Source organism: Cervus canadensis, chromosome X (genome assembly GCF_019320065.1).
Source record: "Cervus canadensis isolate Bull #8, Minnesota chromosome X, ASM1932006v1, whole genome shotgun sequence".
NCBI classification, from domain to species: Eukaryota; Metazoa; Chordata; class Mammalia; order Artiodactyla; family Cervidae; genus Cervus; species Cervus canadensis.
In genome coordinates, this window is record NC_057419.1 from 83,701,017 (window position 1) to 83,720,997 (window position 19,981).

Here is a 19,981-nt window from a genome sequence, read left to right on the forward strand (position 1 = left end):
ATCTTCACTTTCCCAACATTAGGTATGGGTTAGAAAGCACCACTGCTTTAAATTTTTTCTGATAGGGAGACCATGAACAACTATGTAAATAATTTGTATATATTTTCAAATCAATTAAAAATATATATATATATATATGCCCTTCTAAAAATAATAGCATCCTCCCTGAAATTTAATATTTATACAGTAACATTTCCTTTTCTTGCACCTATAAGTGCTGGATTGGTGCCCAATTCAGAAAACCACCATCTAACCTGAATTTCCAAACCCTGTTCTTAGTGGTTACAGACTTCTAGCCTCCCCAGTAACATTGAATCACTTCTGTTTGACTAAGGATGCCCAGGGCAGCCTGAGGTTACTCTGTAGCTATACTGCTGCTCGCCTCCAAAGATATCTACATGAGAACATAAGTGTAATCTCTGGAAATGTACAAATACGAAGAAGCCCAATTCTTTTTGAAAAGGTTCAGCTATATAAAATTAAACGAATTTGGCATACACAGTATAACTGAGAAAAGGCTAATTCAAAACAGTAAAAATAAAACTACTAGTAAAAACACTTCTGAACTAGAGTCCATAAATAATGAAATATTTACTTTATGATTTCAAGCATAGACTGTTTCATTAGCATTTCTTTTGGGACTCACTGCATTCCAAGTCAATAGTAATGCTTTTAAAGATGTCTTCATTATTTATTTATTTATTAAAATTTTATTTCTTTTTTTGTCTGCTCTGGGTCTTTGTTGCACATACATGGGCTGCCTCTAGTTGCAGCAAGCAGGGGCTACTCTCTAGTTGTGGTGCACATAGTCTGTAGGGTGCAGGCTCAGTAGTTGTGGCTCCTGTGCTCTAAAGCACAGGCTCAATAGTTGTGATGCACCAGCTTAGCTGCTCCATGGCATGTGGGATCTTCCCATATCAGGGATTGAAACCCTGTCTTCTGCATTGGCAGGCAGATTATTTACCACTGAGCCACCAGGGAAGCCCTTCATTGGTTTTTTTTTTTTTTTTTTAACCTGGAGTAAAATTTCTCAGCAGCAACAGAAGTCAAGAACATTGCTACTGAGGTAAAAGTGGACCTCTGGGATGAACACCTGGTATTTGTCAAGTGGAGTAAAATTCAACCTTTGTTCTTACCCAGACACTGTAAGGACAAAGCTGGTGGCAAAAGCTGAGCTCTGCTAAAGCAAGGAGATAAAATGCCTACCCCTGAGATCAAGGAAGACTCCCTGTCTGCATATGCACTGGAAGGCTTCTTGGGGATCAAAAAGGGAGGGAATCCCACCCCATGATAAGTGTGGTTACTGAGGCCTATGCACCCATAGGCCTCTGTGGTGGGATCCATCTTAGAAAAAAGTTGCACATGCATCTTGGGGAGGGTCCATGGACCAGTCAGGTGTGAAGAAAGAAACACGATAGTTGGCCAAAGATAAACAAAGACCAGGAAGGACTGTCGTATATAAGTGACTTATATTACCTACTTACTGCATTCCTCCTCACTCAGGATGCCTGCACTCCCTTCCCACTACGTTTCTGCGTAGTTTCTGAATTACTGCGCTCCTCCTCATTAGAAAGGGTGCCCATACCCTTTCTCTCTGGGTTAATATCTCTGCCCTGATTCTGAGTCAGATAAACTGTTTTCCTGTGGGCTTCCCTTGTGGCTCAGATGGAAAAGTGTCTGCATGCAATGCGGGAGACCCGGGTTCCATCTCTGGATGGGAAAGATCCCCTGGAGAAGGAAATGACAACCCACTCCAGTACTCTTGCCTGGAAAATTCCATGGAGGAACCTGGTAGGCTATAGTCCATGGGTTCTCAAAAAGAGTTGGACACGACTGAACGACTTCACTTTCGTTGTTTTTTTTTTCTCTTTCCCATATATTGTGCTGCACCTCTAATAATAAACTGTACCTGTTTTTACAGTTTTTGCCTCCTTGAAACAGTCTGGCTTTCAAACAAGGACAAGGTCCAGGGTCATTTTGCTTCTAGGCTCTAGCCCCTGATGGTGTAGTGACTAGGACTCTTGGTTTTCACCCAGGTTACCCCAGTTTAATTCCTACGTAGGAAAAAAAAAATAATTCCTACGTAGGGAACTAAGATATCTCTTCAGGACCACTCACTGCTTTATGTGAGTCCTTCAAGATCACTATAAAAATTTATATTTTACAGTGTATCATATATTTTAGGCAATACAATAAGGCATAAATAGATAGATTGATGATTACATATATAAATAAAATAAAAATTACTAAAAATAAGTAAAAACTATTATTATTTACAGAGGATATAGTTTTGAATGTTGTTAATCAAAACTGTTAACATGAAAACTAAATTTCTGATATGTCCTGGATACAAGAGCAATGAATATGTCTTTTTATATACAGACTAAAATTATTTGTCTTTATACAAGTGAAAATTAGAAATTTGAAAGAATACCATTTTATTTCAAGCATACAATACAAAAATATCAAATGAGTAGAAAATAGCAAACGGAAAATTAGAAAAATTGGAAAGCTTCATTGTAAGACATTAAAGGAGACCTAAATAAATGGGAGATACACAGTTTTCAAAAATTAGAAAACCTAATATCTTAAAAAGGTAAACTACACAAAATTGGTTTATAGATTACATGCAATCACAGTCAAATTCCCAACAGTTTTTCTTGCCTAGAACTTGATAAGCTGATTCTAAAATTTGTATAGAAATTCAAAGGGCCAAGAAGAGTCAGGATAATATTAAAAAATAATATAGTGGGGAAAATACATCAGTCAGATTTTAATACTATATAAACTTATGATAAAGACCATTGTAAAGTTTTGAAAATTAAGATGATGAATTAATTATTAAGCCTGATGGATTAACAGAATAGAAAGCCAAGAAAGTTGTTTTCACACAGTTAGGGTAAGACACTTGATTTATGACCAGAAGTTGTACTGATGATATGATAAGACATCTTCATCTATTTATCATTTATTTTTATTAAACAAATGGTGTTGGAGCAATATACATGTGAAAAAATAATTGGACACCATTCATCATACCCAAATATCAATTCCAGGTAGATTAAATACCTATATTGGTAAGATCAAAGTGCAAAGCTTTTCATTTATTTTCATTTTTTGTCCTTTTTTACAGTGTACAATTCATGGTTTTATTATATTCAAAGTCGGACAACCATAAACACCATCCAATTTCAGAACCTTTTCATCACCTCAGGAACAAAAATATCCATACACATAAGCAGTCACTCTCCAATCTCCCTTTTCCTATCACTTAGCAACTACTAATATACTTTCTGGAGACATTTCTTGAAGTGAATTAAAGGTGAAGCCAAGAGGGAAAAGTTGGAAGACATTTGGAAGAACATTGGAAACATCAATTGTAGCCAGCCTTGAAGATGGTCCCCAAGGGTCCCCACTGCCTGGTAGTCCCACCCTTGTGTAATGTTTCCCTTTTCCCCACCATACCAGCATTGGTCCATGTAATAAATGCAGTATGGCACATTCCCACATTACCTTTTGAATCACTCACTCATGAGAAAACCAGTTACTCTATTGTGAGAACATCAGGCTGCAAATGGAGAGGCCCAGAACAGGAGGTACTGGGGCCTCTAGCAGCCACCTGAATGAACTTGGAAGCAGATTCTTCCCCAGTGGAGCCTTAATAGGACTGCAGCCCCAGTCAATAGCTTGACTGGCACCTGGTGAGAAGCTCTGAGCCAGAATCATCCAGCTACATTCCTCTCAGATCCCCAACATACAGAAGCTGTGAGGTAATCAATGCTTCTTGTTTTAAGCTGTTAAATTCAGTGTGATTTGTTACGCAGCAATAGATGACTAATACATCATTGACCCCCAATCAAACTACAAATAATAGAGTCATCTCCTTCTATGGCAAGATGTGGTACCAATCACTATAAGAGACACAGAGATGATGATGTTACTGATAATAATAATAATTAATAATTGCAGCTAACATTTATATAAGCTGTTCTTGGAGCCAAACATGGTTCTAAGCACTTTATGTGCATTAACTCACTTGATCCTATAGCCATTTATTACTATTATTATTTCTGCTCATGTCCACCAGTCAAAACCCACCAGGAACATGCCTGTAGTTAAAGAGTAGAAATAGAGATGTGTTGCAACCAGGGAGACTATACACCATGGGGTACTGTGCTATGTCTCAGTTATACAGTGTTAATAGTGGCTTGTAATAGAATGAGTTTGCTCTGGATTGGGTGTCTTAAACATTTTTATCTAGGAAGCAGGAAGAACAGAGTGGGGTTAAAGCAGCAGCCACTCATATTTGTTGGAAGGAAGCAAAGCTTTTTAAAAGAAAATATTAGAAAATATCTTCATAACAATAAAGGAAAGTTTGATAAATTAAATTATGCTAAATTTTAAAACTTATATTCATCAAAAGAGACCAAAAAGATCATTAAAATATAAGCCAGAGTGGTAATAGATATTCACAGTGCATGTAACCAAAAATAAACAAGTACTTAGTTAGAATATATAGTAAACCTCCACAGATTAGAAAAAATCACAGAATAAACAATGTCAATGTTTTTAATGTTCTTTTTTAAAAGAAGTCTAAATAAACAGTAATCATATGAAAAGTTGCTCAACCATATTTTTTCTTTTTTTTAAGTGTTTATTTATTTACTTTTGACTGAGTTGTGTCTTAGTTGTAGCATGCTCTTTGTGGCATGGGGACTTCTCTCTAGTTGTGGCACACAGTCTCCAGAATGTATGGGATCAGCAGTTGCAGCCTGCAGCCTTATTTGCCCTGCAGTATGTGGGATCTTAATTTCCTGACCAGGGATCAAACCAGGTCTCCTGCATTATAAGGCAGATTCTTAACCTCTGAACCACCAGGGAAGTACTTGCTCAACTCTATCAATCAAGAAAATACAAATTAACATCACACTGAAAAATCACTGCACATTCATTGGTTATAAAATTTAAAGCATTTAAATATACCAATGGTTACTTTGGATGCTTAAATCCATTTTATATTAAAATATTCAGGATATTATTAACAGAAGGGAACTTTTTTAATTGAATAAGGAATATCTTTTTTAAAAACCTATAAATATATCATCTTCTAATGATTAAAATCATTGAAAATATAATTCTTCAATATTCCTAATGATGAAACATTGAAAGCTATCACTTAAAGATGTGGAACTTTGTATTATGCTGGGGAGGATGTAAGCTTCTATTAGTAAAACCACTTTTGAGAATAGCTTGCATACTACCTAATAAAACTGAAGACACCCATACCTTATGACCTAGCAATTCCATTTCTCATTATATATGAGAGAATGCATGCACATGTCCACCAGGTTACAGCACTGTTCTTAATAGCTCCAACAGGAAACAACCCAAATATCCATCAAAAAGTGTATAGTCATAGCATTATGATATATTCATACAAGTACAACACTATGTACACTATGATATATTCACACAAGTACATACAATACTATGAAGCAATAAAAATGAAGGAACTACAATCACTCGCAATGAGAACTAATCTTATAAACATGACATAAAAATACAGCATACTCAAGAGAACACAAATATTCAAAAGTTTACAAATTATGAAAAGAAGTGATAATAGCTATAGTACTCAGGAATAGGTAAATAGGTAGCAAAATTCTAAAGAAAAGAAGTGATTTTCACACACACAAAAATATGGTAATGTTTATCTCTAAGAGAGAGAGAACTTAGTGATCAAGTAAGTGCTCAATTTCTTGACCTGAATGGCGATTAGATGTTTGCTTTATAACAAAATGTTAAGCTTTGTGAATATTTTGTGCAGTTTCTTTATATATGTTATTCATAATAAATATGATACAAACAAACAAAAATGTATTCTAGTATAATGTACCACTCAGATTCACTCTAGCCAATAATTTCTCAATCTAACTGTTGGAATTTCAGTTCTAAAAACATTTACAAAGGAATTCTAAAATCTGGTAAAACAATATATTAGTTGCAATACAGTATCAGGTCTTAGGTGCAAATAATTATCTCTTCTCCTATAGCATATTAAAATATATATAGGGACTTCCCTGATGGTTCAGTGGCTAGAAATCAGAGTGCCCAATGCAGTGGGCCCAGGACTCAATCCCTTGTCAGGGAACTAGATCCCACATGCTGCAACTAAGACTTGATATAGCAAGATAAATATTTTTAAAACATATATAGAAATTGCTTTGCAATTTTATCAAATCACTGATTATAGCCAGTTATTCCAATAGTGCAATATGATATTCTCATCATTTATTAAATGGAAATATTTTACTACAAAAAAAAAAAAAACAATTATTTTCAGAATCTACTAAGTAATTATGTTACTGGGAAGGAATGTAGTAAACATGTAAACATAATGAACACAATGATCCAAGCACAAGTATGGATGATCCAAGTACAAGCTGTAGTTGTTCTCATCATCTGGGAGTTTCATGAAGTGGACCATTAGAGCAGAAATTAATAAATAATTTTGTTTCAAAATGTAAGCATTGATGATTAAAACAAAAAGCCACAAAGAGGATAAAATAATCAGATACCTAGTATAGGTAACAGAGGACTTTGACTGTTGTAAAATTTTTATTCCCTAATGAAGTTATCAAGACTTCTCTGGTGGCTCAGAGGATAAAACGTCTGCCTACAATGCGGGAGACCTGGGTTCAATCCCTGGGAGGAAGATCTCCTGGAGAAGGAAATGGCAACCCGCTCCAGTATCCTTGCCTGGAAAACCCCATGGACAGAGGAGCCTGGTGGGCTATAGTCCATGGGGTCGCAAAGATTTGGACACGACTGAGCGACCTCACTTTAATGAAGTTATCAGAGTTCCCTGTAGTAGTGTTGAAGCCATCCCTTTATATCCATGTTCAAATCCAAAGCAATTAGAAAGGGGCAGCACTAAGAGTTTGAATAAATTTGGTCAATTTTTGTTTATATGCATATATATATATATGGACTTCCCTGGTGGCTCAGATGGTAAAGAATATGCCTGCAATGCAGGAGATCCGGGTTCTATCCCTGGGTCAGGAAGATCTCCTGGAGAATGAAATGGCAACCCACTCCAATATTCTTGCCTAGGAAATCCGATGGACAGAAGAGCCTGGCAGGCTACATGGGGTAGTTCACAAAAAGTTGGACACTACTGAATGACTCACACACACACACACATGTATATCACCAAGACTTACATAGTCCTTGAATAGCTGGTAGTATATCTTTTTCTAGTCATCTTTAAAACAAAAACAAAAACGGACACTTAGTGATTAGAAAGAACTAGTGAAGGGAAATGTAGCATCACTGTCAGAAGAGATCTACTCAGATTAGGGTTATAGGATATCTTTGTAAAGCATAGGTGGCAGAATTCATAGTATCTGGAACAGTACAGAAAACTTCAATTTCCACTGATGTCAATTGAGTGCCTGCTGCTGCTGCTGCTGCTGCTAAGTCGCTCAGTCCTGTCCAACTCTGCGACCCCATAGACGGCAGCCCACCAGGCTCCTCTGTCCCTGGGATTCTCCAGACAAGAACACTGGAGTGGGTTGCCATTTCCTTCTCCAATGCATGAAAGTGAAAAGTGAAAGTGAAGTCGCTCAGTCGTGTCCGACTCTTAGCGACCCCATGGACTGTAGCCTGCCAGGCTCCTCCATTCACGGGATTTTCCAGGCAAGAGTACTGGAGTGGGTTGCCATTTCCTTCTCCAAATTGAGTGCCTACTTCACTTAAAATAGATAAAAGAATCCAATATAGAATACTGATTGAAGTATATTGTACTGTCAAAGAGATTAAGAATTTAGCTCTAGTTTCTTATGCTCATGAAAGTAATGTTAATATCAGCTTAGATTTCTTATTTAAGTCTCATGTTGGACCTAGGTAAGATCAAATTAAGGTAGGCTACGTTTCTCTTTCTAGTGGGCTTCCCTGGTGGCTCAGACAGTAAAGAACCTGCCTGCAATGAAGAAAACCTGGGTTCGATCCCTGGATCCTGAAGATACCCTGAGAAGGGAATGGTGACCAACTCTAGTATTCTTGCCTGGAGAATTACATGCACAGAGGAGCCTGACAGGCTACATGGCTACATGGCATTGCAAAGAGTTGTACACAACTGAGTGACTAACACACATACACACACACATACACAACAACAACAACTGTTTCTAGTATCATTTTAAACTCTAAATCTACTTATGATGTACAATGAGTATTGCTGGTCATATGGTAAAAAGGGGCCCACTTTTGCAAAGTGAGAACTGTCTATGCTGATTACATAATGGAGTAAATATGCTCCTTTTTACTTTTACCTTTAGGTATATAGCTGCCATCTTCTCTTCCATAAAGTAATCCGCAGGTAAGTTTATTGAACCTGCAAGGAAAATAGTACTATTCCATAATATTCAACTTCATAAATGATTCTTGATGTACATATTATACCTTCTCAGTTATTTTCTGAGTTAATTAAAAATAAATAATAGCCACTTTATGTAATATCTATTAAATATTGGGTTTCCTAGGTGGCACAGTCATAAAGAATTTCCCTGCTAATGTGAGAGATGCAAGTTCAATCCCTGGATCAGGAAGATTCCCTGGAGAGGAAAACGGCAACCCACTCCAGTATTTTTACTTAGAGAATTACATGGAGAGAGGAGCCTTGCAGACTACAGTCCATGGTGTCCCAAAGAGTTGGACATGACTGAACATGCACAGTTTCTTAGTGCTTCCATGTAGCTCAACCAGTAAAGAATTTGCCTGCAATGCAGGAGACCTGAGTTCCATCCATGGGTTGGGAAGATCTCCTGGAGAAGGGAATGGCAACCCACTCCAGTATTCTTACCTGGAGAATCCAATGGATAGAGGAGCCTGGCAGGCTATAGTTTATGGGGTCACAAAGAGTCAGACATGCCTGAGCGACTAACACTACTACTACTACTATTAAATATTATATGATAGATGATCTTGAGTTCTTTATATATGATATGAAATATTGCAGCCTCATTCTGTATCCATTCTGCTCACTTTTAAGCTCACCTGCAGTGATAGTGTCAACTTCCTTCTTCAAACACAAGCAGGAACACTTCAAACACTCTGCTTCTCTGCCTGAGAGCTTTCTTCTGCAGGGCAGGAGCTTACTCAGCATGAAAGCAGTGCAGCACCAAGGGCAGGGAATTTAATTCTTACAAAATAATCCTCAGTGGTGAAGATGGGAATAGTTGAGTGAAGGCCCCAGTTTTTTGTCCTTCCACAGGGCATTTCAGAGGCATGTTCTGTATAATATCTCAGAGGACTGGGCATCTGTTGTCCACATGAGCAACCCACATATCAACATGCCCCTTATTGATGTCCTTCCTTCTCTCAGTTTCTCTACTCTCTCTTGCACTTCCTGGAATCATCTTCTAAATGGATACCTGTATTCAAGACTTTGTCTCAAGAAATATTTTGCAGGGAAGCCAAAGAAAGATAGAAATAAACCTAATATCTTGATTTAAAAAATTGAAAAACAGAAAGTCTATATATTTTGCCTGCAGTTGCAAAGTTAAAAAATGGCAGAATCTAGAATTTGAACCTAAGTTATTCTGGTTACATAGTCTAGACTCATTCCATTATGTCATATTATATCTTAAGTCTAGGACTTAGTTAAAAATAGTTTCACCATACTGTTCTCAAACCTATTTACATGCAACCATTTTTTTAAATTTATTTTTATTAGTTGGAGGCTAATTCCATTTATTTAATGTTTGCCTTTTTGGGCATATTAAATTGCAAAGTATAATGGGAAATACTTGTATGGTGTGCCAGAAAACATAATGTCATGCTGTTATAGTACAGGATTTGTATACTATAATAAAAGCATAGAAAGATTTAATGTTAATGATTTTATATCTTTATGCTAGTTGTTGATAGTAAATCTATATATTACTACTATTATAGTATGTACTTCTAAGCATAGAGTTTCAATCATGGAAAAGAGAAAAATTTAAATTGAATAAGCAACACTGAAGCCTTCATTTATGTTCCTCCAGTTTCTTAAATATCAATACCTGAGGATTACTTTGAGAGTACTAATAAGACAACTATCATCTAAAATAGTATTCTTAAAAAATAAGACTTCTGTTCCTAGGGCTGATTCATGTTGATCTATGGCAGAAATAAACACAATATTGTAAGGAAACTATCTTTCAATTAAAAATAAATATATAAAAATAAGTAAAATGGGAATCAAACTAGAAAAAATAAATAACAACAACAAAAATAAGACTTCTGGTCAGCCTGTAAAAATCTTGAGTGTAGTTGCTCTGCCCTACCAAGTAAAAAAGTTGAACAAACTGAAAAATTGACAACTCTCCTTGGGTCAGTCAGAGAAGTCAGGTTACAAATCAAATTTCTTCTCCCAAATTGTAGACAAAAAGCAGATACAGGAAATCACAACTTACCAGAACAGAAACCCATAAGTAGAAATCTCTGCAAGAACCTGCACCAGGGTAAGGGAAACCCAAATGGTATAATTGTTGGAGGTTCTGTGTAGATACAATTTTTTGCACTGTATTACTAAAAGTCTATTGACTAAAGTTGATTTTTCCCAGTACATCATGCTGCCTTTCAAACATAGATTACAAGGCACACTAAAAAGCAAAATAAATAAATAAAAACAAAAATAAAAAAGCAACAGAAAAACCATCACGATAAACGAGTCACACACAACCAGAATGTTAGAGTTATCACACTAGGAATTTTTAAAAAATATGATGATTGATATGCTAAGGGCTAGAGAAAACAGTGACTCAGGCAGAAAATGGAGGAATTTTTTTACAAATAGATATATTTTGCAAGAAATAAAATAGGAAGATCTTCAGGGAAGTAAAATTATAGATCAGAAACTTGAATCTAGATTTAAAGGAATAAACAAAAAATTGGACAATGCATAATTGAAATAAAATATGTTTTCTTTTTAAAATTAATCTAATGAATAAGTTTGCTTCAAATAGTAACAGATACAATGTATTTGATTTGGTTATGCATTTATATGTATATATGATTATATATATACAAAATTAATGACAGCAATGATAAAAAGGATATGAGAAAAAAATTAAGACATTTTCTTATTTTAAGGTACTTATACTATCAATGAAATGGTATAGTGTTATTTGAAATTTGACTTACCTTAGTTGTAAATGTACACTGAACACTTCAGAGAAACCATTAGTAAAAAGTAACAGAAGTATACTTGATATGCCAAGAAAGGAGTAAAATGGAATCATATAAAATACCCAATTAAAACCACAAAAGGCAGAAAACTTCTGGAAGACAAAAGCAGGAATAACAAAGAAATGTAACAAACAGAAAACAGTAACAGAGTAGATATTACTCCAACTATATCAATAATCAGTGGTCTAAATACACAAATTAGAAGACAGAGACTGTAAGAGTGGGTCAAAAAACAAGACCCAACTATATATTGTCTGCAAGAAACCCTCCTTAAATATAAAATCATATATACTAAAAGTAAAGGAATATATATATAGAGAGATATACTATGACAACACTAACCAAAGAAAGCAGGAGTAGCTATATTCATTTTCAGACAGAGTAGATTTTGGAGCAAGGAAAACTATCAGGGATAAAGAAGGACAATATATAACGAAAAGGAGTCAATATTCCAAAACAACATAACAATTTTTAAAATTTTTTTAAAATTATTTTTATTGAAGGATAATTGCTTTACAGAATTTTGCTGTTTTCTGTCAAACCTCAACATGAATCAGCCATAGGTATACATATATCCCTTCCCTTTTGAACCTCGCTCCCATCTCCCTCCCCAACCCACCCCTCTAGGCTGATACAGAGCCCCTTTATGAGTTTCTTGAGCCATACAACAAATTCCCATTGGCTATCTATTTTACATATGGTAATGTAAGTTTCCATGTTACTCTTTCCATACATCTCACCCTCTCCTCCCCTCTCCTCATGTCCATAAGTCTATTCTCTATGTCTATTTCTCCATTGCTGTCCTGTAAATAAATTCTTCAGTACCATTTTTCTAGATTCCATATATATGTGTTAGAATACTGTATTTATCTTTCTTTTTCTGACTCACTTCACTCTGTATAATAGGTTCTAGGTTCATACACCTCATTGGAACTGACTCAAATGTGTTTCTTTTTATGGCTGAGTAATATTCCACTGTGCATATATACCAAAACTTCTTTATCTATTCATTTGTCGATGGACATCTAGGTTGCTTCCATGTTCTAGCTTTTGTGAATAGTGCTGCAATGAACAATGGAATACATGTGTCTCTTTCAATTATGGTTTCTTCAGGGTATATGTCTAGGAGTGGGATTGCTGGGTGCTATAGTGGTTTTATTCCTAGATTTTTAAGGAATCTCCATACCATTTTCCATAGTGGCTGTATCAATTTACATTCCCACCACACCCTTTTCTCCACACCCTTTCCAGCATTTATTGTTTGTAGACATTATGATGAGGGCCATTCTGACCAGTGTGAGGTGATATCTCATTGCAGTTTTGATTTGCATTTCTCTAACAATGAGTGATGTTGAGCATCTTTTCATGTGTTTGTTAGCCATCTGTATATCTTCTTTGGAGAAATGTTTGTTTAGATCTTTTTTCCCACTTTTTGATTGGGTTGTTTTTCTGGTATTGAGTTGTATGAGCTGCTTGTATATTTTGGAAATTAATCCTTTGTCAGTTATTTCATTTAGTAGTATTTTCTCCAATTCTGAGGGTTGTCTTTTCACCTTGCTTATAGTTTCCTTTGCTGTGCAAAAGCTTTTAAGTTTAATCATGTCCCACTTGTTTACTTTTGTTTTTGTTTCTGTTATTATAGGAGGTGGATCATAGAAGATGTTGCTTTGATTTATAAAACAACATAATTCTTAATGTACATGTGCCCAACAACAAATCATCAAAATATGAAAGAAAAAAACTAATAGAACTGCAAGGAGAAGTTCACATATCCACTGTTACATGACTTGAGTGCCTTTTATCAGAAATCGACAAAAGGAGCAGAAGGAACTTCAGTAAGACATAGTTGAACTCAACAGCACCATTAAACAACTATATGTTATTGACAGCTATAGATTGCTTCATCCAACAACAGAAAATTATATGTTATTTCAAGCTCACATGAACCATTCATCAAGATAGAAAACATCCTGGGTTATAAAACATACCATAAGGTATTTAAAAGAATAGAGCACATATAATGCCTGCTCTCATGCCATAGAGGGATTGGACTAGAAATCAATAACAGAAAGATAATTAGAAAATCACAACAAAAATTTCAAGAGAAATGTTTAAAAATATTTGGAACTAAATGAAAGTGAAAACAACTTACAAAAATCTGTAGAATGCAGCAGAAGAAATGCTTAGAGGGAATCTTGTAGTATTGAAAGCATGAATTCAGTTCAGTTCAGTCACTCAGTCATATCTAACTCTTTGCAGCATGCCAGGACTCCCTGTCCATCACCAAACTCCTAGAGTTTACCCAGACTTGTGTCCATTGAGTTGGTGATGCCATCCAGCCATTTCATCCTCTGTTGTCCCCTTCTCTTCCCACCTTCAATCTTTCCCAACATCAGGGTATTTCCAAATGAGTCAGCTCTTTGCATCAGGTGGCCAAAGAATTGGAGTTTCAGCTTCAACATCAGTCCTTCCAATGAACGCTCAGGACTGATCTCCTTTAGGTTGGACTGGTTGGATTTCCTTGCAGTACAGGGGACTCGCAAGAGTCTTCTCCAACACCACAGTTCAAAAGCATCAATTCTTTGGTGCTCAGCTTTCTTTATAGTCCAAATCTCACATCCATACATGACTACTGGAAAAACCATAGCCTTGACTAGACAGACCTTTGTTGGCAAAGTAAGGTCTCTGCTTTTGAATATGCTGTCTAGGTTGATCACAAATTTCCTTCCAAGGAGTAAGCGTCTTTTAATTTCATGGCTGCAGTCACCATCTGCAGTGATTTTGGAGCCCCCCAAAATAAAGTTTGCCACTGTTTCCCCATCTATCAGCCATGAAGTGACTGGACTGGATGTCATGACCTTAGTTTTTTGAATATTGAGTTTTTAAGCCAACTTTTTCTTTCCCCTCTTTCAGTTTCATTAAGTTCTTCACTTTCTGCCATAAGGGTGGTGTCATCTGCATATCTGAGGTTACTGATATTTCTCCTGGCAATCTTGATTCCAGCTTGTGCTTCATCCAGCCCAGCGTTTCTCATGATGTACTCTGCATAGAAGTTAAATAAGCAGGGTGACAATATACAGCCTTGATGTACTCCTTTTCCTATTTGGAACCAGTCTGTTGTTTCATGTCCAGTTTTAACTGTTGCTTCCTGACCTGCATACAGATTTCTCAAGAGTCAGGTCAGGTTGCCTGGCATTCCCATCTCTTTCAGAATTTTCCACATTTTATTGTGATCCACACATGATCCACGCATGTATCAGAAATGAATAAATATCTAAAAACAGTGATCTAAGCTTCAACCTTAGTAAACTAGGAAAATAAGAACAAATTAAATCCAAAGCAGGCAGAAGAAAACAACTATTCATGATTAGAGTAGAAATAAATGAAATTAAAAGCAGTGAATCAATAGAGGAAATCATCAAACTCAAAGCTGGTTCTTTGAAATATCAATAAAGTTGATACACCTCTATTCAAGCTAACTATTCCAAAATTTGTGGTTGTGCATGTCCCTTTTAGAAAATATTGTAGCATTTGCATATAACCTATGGACATCCTCCTGTGTACTTTTTTTTGTTCATTTTTTTCCATTTACTTTTATTAGTTGTTAGCCTCCAACTCTTGTGTACTTTAAATCATCTCTAGATTACTTATAATACCTAATAGAATGTAAATGCTATGCTAGTAATGCTGGTGCCTGGCAAATTCAAATTTTGCTTTATGGAACTTCTGGAATTAAAATATATATATATATTTTCAAGCCATGGTTGACAAAATCTGAAGATGTGGAATCCACAGATATGGAGGGCCAAGTGTTTACCAAGGTAGAAATTTAGAACATTTCTATATAAAAGTCAATCTCTTTCCTACATACCAGCAATTAGCAAGTAGAATTTAAAATTAAAAACATTCATTTACATTAGAATCCCAAAGATGAAAACTCTAGCAAAATATGTACAGCAGCTATATAAGGAAAACTATAAAACTGATGAAAGAAATTAAAGAACCAAGTAAATGGTGAGACATTCCATGTTCATGAATAGGAAAACTCAATATTGTCAAGATGTCACTTCTTCCCAATTTGATTTATAGGTTAAGAACAATTCCAACCAAAACCCTAGTAAGTTATTTTGTGGATATTGACAAACCAATCTAACATAAATAAGGAGAAGTTAAGGACCAAGAATAACCAATAAAGTATTTAAAGAACAAAGTTAGAGGAGTGACACTGCCCAACTTCAAGACTTACTATAAAGCTATAGTTATTAATACAGTGGATATTGGTGAAATAATAAATAAATAGATCAATGAAACAACAGAGAGCCCAGAAATAAAGCTACATAAATACAGTCAACTGAACTTTGACAAAGGAGCAAAGTCAATATAATGAAGAAAAGATATTTTTTTCAACAAATGGTGCTGGAACCACTAGACAATAACATGTTAAAAAATGAATCTATATATGGTTAAAAATTCCAAAAAAAAAAAAAAATGAATCTAGACACAGACTTTACTCTCTTCACCGAAATTAAAGTGAATCATAGACCTAAATGTAAAATATGACACTATAAAACTCCAAGAAAACATAGGAAAGATATCTAGATGACCCTGGGTATGGTGATGACATTTTAGATACAAAACCAAAAGCCCCATCTATGAAATAAAAAGTTGATAAGCTGGACTTCTTTAAAACTAAAACTTCTGCCTTATAGAAAACAATGTAAAGAGAATGAGAAGAAAAGTCACAGACTGAGAGAAAATATTTGCAAAGGGTTTGTCTGATGAATGACTTGTCTCAAACATACAAAAAACTTTTTTTTTTTTAACTTAATAATAAGAAAACAGGCATGTTTAAAAATTTGGCCAAAGACCCTAATGGTCATTTCACTAAAAAAGATACATGGATGACAAATAAGCATATGAAAACATGTTCAACATTCTATATCAATAGGGAATTGAAAATTAAAATAATAATGGATCAATCGGTAAAGAATCTGCCTGTAATGCAGGAGACACAGGAGACTTGGGTTCAGTTCCAGGGTCGGAAAATCCCCTGAAGGAGGGCCTGGCAACTCATTCCAGTATCCTTGCCTGGAAAATCCCATGGACAGAGAAGCCTTGTAGGTTGCAGTCCATAGGGTTGCAAAGAGTTGGACATGACTGAGCAATTAACTCTTTCACTTTTCACTCAGTAGGTGAGTGCACGCTCAGTTGCTCAGTTGTGTTTGACTCTTTAAGACCCCATGGACTGTAGTCTGCCAGGTTCTTCTGTCCTGGGATTTTTCAGGCAAGAATACTGGAAGGTGCTCGGGGCTGATGCACTGGGATGACCCAGAGGGATGGGATGGTGAGGGAGGTGGGAGGGGGGTTCAGGATGGGGAACACATGTAAATTCATGGCTGATTCATGTCAATGTATGGCAAAAACCACTACAATATTGTAAAGTAATTAGCTTCCAAATAATAAAAATAAATAAAAAAAAAAGAAAATACCATAAGTTTATCAGCCCCCCCCCCAAAAAAAAAGAATACTGGAAGGGGTTGCCATATCTTCCTCCAGGGAATCCTTCTGACCCAGAGATCTAACCCATGTCTCCTGCATTGACAGGCAGATTCTTTATCACTGAGATACTTGCGAAACATTTTCAGTAAGTGCGCGGACAAATAAACTGTGGTACATCCAGATAATGGAATATTATTCCATGATAAAAAGAAATCAGCTATCAAACCATGAAAAGACATGGAGGAACCTTAAATTCATATAGTAAATTAAAGAAGACAATGAAATTGTTACATACTGTATGATATTCTGGAAAAGTCAAAAATTTGGAAACAGTAAAAATATCTGTGATTGCTTAGGTAGAGGGAAGAGGGAGGAATGAACAGGCAAATCACTGAGGAAATTTAAGGGCAGTAAAACTATAGTGTATAGTACTCTCATAGTGGATATATGTCATTATACATTTGTCAAAATTCATAGACTGTCAACACCAATAAATTATAGATTTTGGCTGCTGATGTGTCAATGTAGTTTCACCAATTTTAGCAACTGTATCACTGGTGTGGGAGGTTGTCTATGGGTAAATGGAAACTTTTTGTCCTATATGCTCACTTTTCCTATGAATCTAGAACTACTCTAAAAAGTAAAGGTTACTAATTAATTTTTTTTGTGGTTTAGTTCCTGAGTCATGTCCAACTCTTTTGCGAATTAAAAAATACATATTTTATTTAAAAAGTATTTATACCAAATATTTTGAAAGTGCTTTGCTATACAGAAAGAATTTGATGTAGCTACAAGAAATGGTTTAGTTATTATGGGAGATGGGTAAATAAAGGAGTTAAAAGCACAGATTCTGGAGCCAGACTCCCTGGCATAAATCCCAGTTCTATTACTTACAAGCTACATAACTTTTGGCACATTATTTATCCCTTTGATAACATCATTTTTTCATATATAAAATGGGGATAATGAAAGTATCTTACCTCATAGATCCATTGGGAACATTAAATGAGTTAATATACGTAAAGTTCTTAGAATAGAACCTGGCACAGAATGTAAGCATTCAAATAAATATTAAGTTATTATTTTATATACATATTCAAACACTTTATTGAATTTGCATAAAATGTTAGAAAAATTATAAAATTCTTACCAAAATTATTGAAAATCTTTCTTTTTCTAAAAAGCATGTTTGTTTGTATAACAATCTTTCTGAACTTGCTATAAACTCACAATATATCTCTTATCTCACCTTTTACCATGTCATTTGTTTTACTGATTCCCTACATGTCACATTCTGCTTTATCAAAATTCTTTGTCTATAAGAAGTCTAAATTTTATTTTATTAGTTAGATGTTATATGAATTAGCAACTATTTTGTTTTTCTACTATGTATTATGAATCTATTTTTCATTAGTAGAATTCTATAAAGAAAAAGAAAGTTAATCTATTAAATATGATTGAGGAATCTGAAGAACACGATATACTTGCAAAGTCACATAAAATGTTTGAGATTTTTAAGGTCAGGGCTTGGGAATTGCTGTTAACTTTTTTAAAATGGCATTTTGTGTATGTGGGTGTGTGTGAGAGAAAATAGAAGGGGAGCGCGTGCGCAGTAGCCTGCAGACCTGGAGTTGCATTTAAATGAGCGATAGAGAGTTCTGAATCCCTGCTGTGTCAGTGGCCGTGGAGGATTGTGATTTGTACCTGTTGAGATCCTCCCTCTGTGTTGGGGCTGTGTTGCAGGGAGCTCACTGTGTTTTTCTAAGTATTGAACAGCCTATTTTAAACCCTCCGGTCACTTCCCAAGACTGATCTTACCTGAGAAGGAAGACCAGAGGAGAAGGAGATCAAGGAGTCAGAAATGATTCCTTCCGAGGCTCTGGAGGATGTGGGCTTCAGCAGTTGTGGCACACTAACTTAGTTGCTCCGAGGCTTGTGGGATCTACCCTGACCAGGGATAGAACCTGTGTCCTCTGCATTGACAGGCCAATTTCTCACCAGTGGACCATCAGGGTCGGCTGACATTCAGGGATGTGGCCGTAGACTTCACTCAAGAGGAGTGGGAATGCCTGGACCTCAGTCAGCGGGAATTGTACACGGATGTGATGTTAGAGAACTACGGGAACCTGGCCTCCTTGGGGCTTGTCTCTAAGCTGGACCTGGTCGCCTTTCTGGAGCAACTGAAGGATCCCAGGAATATAAGGAGAATGGAGACAACAGCCATTTACCCAGCTATGACTCCACAAGACATCCAGGGTTTGATGCCAAAGAATCCAGCGTTAGAAGATGTATTCCCAAAATCAAACCTAGGAATATATCAAACATCTCAGCTCAGAAACTTAAACTTAATGAAAGACTGGGAATGTACGAGAGTATATGAAAAATGGAGAGTGTGTTTAAGTGGACATAAAGAAATGCAGACAGTTACACATAATGCTAACATTACTACAAAAAGAAATCAGCAACATGAGTCAAATTGGGACAAACACTGACTTCAGTCTTCAACATCTGCAGAGAAGTGTAAGTATTTAAGAAAAGATTTCCATCCTTTTGTGAAACATACATGTTCTCTGAAAGGAAATGTGGAAAATCTGGAAGGTAATCTAGTCTCTACTGAAAATACTCATTCAGACAATTCTGAACATAGGCTTTGACTAAATACATTCAAGCATGTCTGAACACCTACAATTTAACAATGAGTGGGAAAACTCACAATCTAATCAATTTGAGGGATCCATGACCAGGAGGTCATTATTCTTCCCCCAACAAATATTTTCTCTGCATTCCAAGATGTATAATGTTGATGATAATGGAAGAGACGTAATGCAACCGTCATTGTTCAATACATATTGTGATGTGGTTAATACACAACAACGTTGTATGTGTAATAAAATGAGTGAGACTCTAAGTAAGAGCTCCAGCTCCAATAATTACAAAAGTATTTATGGTGGACTGAGAAGCTATTCAGGCAATGAAACTGGGTATATGGTTGAAGGAGATTCAAACCTTAAGAAATATCAGGGACCCAAATCTTCAAACAAGGAAGCTGAAAGTAATAAATATGGAAATACCTTTTACCAAATGTCAGGTTTTTCTTTCCCTAAGAGTGCTTGTACTGAAGAGAGGACTTGTACTGAATATGGTAAGGTTTCTAATCAGTCTTCAGAACTTTTTCAACAGCACACTGTTCAGAATCCACAGAAAGAAAACAAGTGTAAGATATGTGGGAAAGTGTTTAGTAAGCCAT

At 35.8% G+C, this 19,981-nt stretch overlaps 1 long non-coding RNA gene across 1 annotated transcript; it reads left to right on the forward strand.

Annotated features, from left to right (window-relative positions):
- The first annotated feature begins 3,380 nt into the window (after nt 1-3,380).
- LOC122435366 lies at nt 3,381-13,470 on the forward strand. Its single transcript, XR_006267658.1, has 3 exons — nt 3,381-3,770; nt 8,340-8,380; nt 12,878-13,470. It is a non-coding gene; the product is annotated as an uncharacterized LOC122435366 (long non-coding RNA).
- Nucleotides 13,471-19,981: the final 6,511 nt, after the last annotated feature.